The sequence below is a fragment of the Malus domestica genome, chromosome 16 (assembly GCF_042453785.1).
Source record: "Malus domestica chromosome 16, GDT2T_hap1".
NCBI lineage: Eukaryota > Viridiplantae > Streptophyta > Magnoliopsida > Rosales > Rosaceae > Malus > Malus domestica.
In genome coordinates, this window is record NC_091676.1 from 11,549,784 (window position 1) to 11,552,143 (window position 2,360).

Here is a 2,360-nt window from a genome sequence, read left to right on the forward strand (position 1 = left end):
ATGGAACGAGACGGTTGTTCCGTTCTGCGTTTGGTACGTACTGGACGGGACGGGACATTTTTTATTTTTTTTTTTGAACTCGTTCATATTTGAACACATACATGCTTATCTATGATATATTTTTTACAATAGCACATGGCTAAAGATATGTTATGTCATTTCTTGACTGAAGAAATAGCAGAAGAAGCAAAACGAAAAACAATGGCAGAGAATTTAGAGAGAGAAAGTGAATAATTAAAGATTGTATTCCTTGACCAATGAATGAATTACAGAGAGGTGTTTGTTATTTATACAAGTTTCTCCAGAGCTCTTCTCAGAAGACTTCTTCTTGCACAACCACTTGCCCTCCATCTACGGTTTGATTCTCCAACTCCCCAACTAGCACATCACAATGTGTTCATCTACAACCACAATTACAATTTTACAGAGTAATAAAAAACCCACCTCGAATCCTCTTCAAAGTTGCACGAAACAGAAGATGAAAGCCTTAAATAGTTAGCCAACAACGAAATCCTTAGAGACTGGTGCTGCACAACTATAACTCCAACTAATACAGCAAAGCATTTCAAATTCAGGAAGCAAATTCTTTCCACCAAATCTAAAGCATTTAAGCAAAAAAAGAAAGACTTCGCTTATCACATTCTCTCACCTTTGCTTCAAATCCACTTCAAAAAACATCTAACCCAAAATATTATCACACTATATAAGAATCAAAACAAAATGGATCTGCAAACTCGCTCACTTTGAAGACTCAACGATTTGCAGCTCCAATAGCATCACATCCAACTCAATCAATTGCTTCTGAAATAGTGAAAAAACCATGACAATGTGCAATCACTAAATACCCAATTCTCGAAATCACAATAGAAGAACAACCCAATTGATAAATTTATGAAATTTTGCAGAATACCCAGTTTCAGAAGCCAAAATTGCATGAATGGAACAGTGCTCGCATCAGAAAATAAAAGGGAAAAAAACCAAAATATCTAACACAAAAGATCCAATTTAAGAGCAACCCAGAAACTCAAATTCAAAAAATTATCAAAAACTTTGAAGTACTAAAATTCAACTTAGAAAGAATAAAAGGAGGAAGATCCAGATTAAAGAACCAGCTTTTTCCATCATACAAAGCCAAGCTCACAACCGAACCCACTAAATCGCACAGCTCGGAAACAGATCCAATTCTTTACAAACCAGAATCGTAATAAACCTTAAAAATCAAACTTTGTTCATTTTCCCAAGCACAAGATAAACCAAAGAAACCAAGAAAACTAACTTATTTTCTCATAATCATCCTATTTTCCCAGAAAATTGAAAATTTTCATGGAAAAATCAAGAAAACAAACCTGGAGATGCAGCAGCTACGGGAGAAGATTGAGATCAAACCTGGAGATGCAACGGCTACGGGAGAAGATCAAGATCGAACCTGGAGATGCAGCTGCTACAGGAGAGGATGAGGAGGAAGCCTACGGGAAAAGGCAGCAGCAGGCAGAGAAGATGGAACGAAGAAGATGGAATTTTAGGGTTTGTTTTTTTGGATGGTGTAAATATTGATAAAGATAAGGGGTGTTTTTGTCTTAAAATGTTATAAATTTGTATTCCACAGAGGTGGAACGAGTCGTTCCAGGGGGAGTGAGGCGGAACCAAAATTCAGCCAAAACACGTTCCACCAGTTTTTGGCATACTAAACGTGGGACAGAACGCCTCGTCCCATTGCGTTCTGTCCCGTCCCATACCAAACGCTACCTAGAGGAACCTCGTAAATTTTGTGTATTGTTTCATTCATTCCACTGCACACAGCGTCAATTTTACAATACGTTATCAACAAAAGAAGCTCTCGTGTCAGTGGAAAGCATAACGCCACAAATCATATACACCTCTGTCGGTTGAAATCTCACAGATAAGAAAATCTTTTCATTTCATCTTAAAATCTTTGTACTATTAATTTTCTTGAAGTAACTATATATATATATATATATATTGTTGTATGACTATATATCATCTTTTGCAGAAGCAAAAGGGTACAGACTCAAAATTCGTATAGAATCTGACAGCCATGTAAACCTCGGAACTCTAACTTGCAGACCTCAGATCGAAATACTTTCTTCTTCAAAGTTGTTCGTCCGCCAAGTACTTACAACATATCAAATTTTCAGAAAATGCCAACGGTGCGATCATCGCAGATGCCTGAAATACCAAACCAGTTTCCAATTTCCGCAGAAAATTAGACAGGCACCTTATAAGTACCAAAACTCCATTTTGGTAGCTCAAATCGAAATTGTTTCTTCACAAAAGTTGTTTGGTATCCTCTTATCCATATCATACTAAAATTTGAGGTAAATGTAACAGTTTAATCTTCT

At 36.6% G+C, this 2,360-nt stretch overlaps 1 long non-coding RNA gene across 1 annotated transcript; it reads right to left on the bottom strand.

Annotated features, from left to right (window-relative positions):
* Positions 1–227: 227 nt before the first annotated feature.
* Positions 228–1,549, bottom strand: LOC108171499 (uncharacterized). The gene is made up of 3 exons (XR_011577392.1): positions 1,347–1,549; positions 650–801; positions 228–401 (listed from the first exon to the last, which is right to left on the bottom strand). It is a non-coding gene; the product is annotated as an uncharacterized lncRNA (long non-coding RNA).
* Between the last annotated feature and the right edge of the window lie 811 nt (positions 1,550–2,360).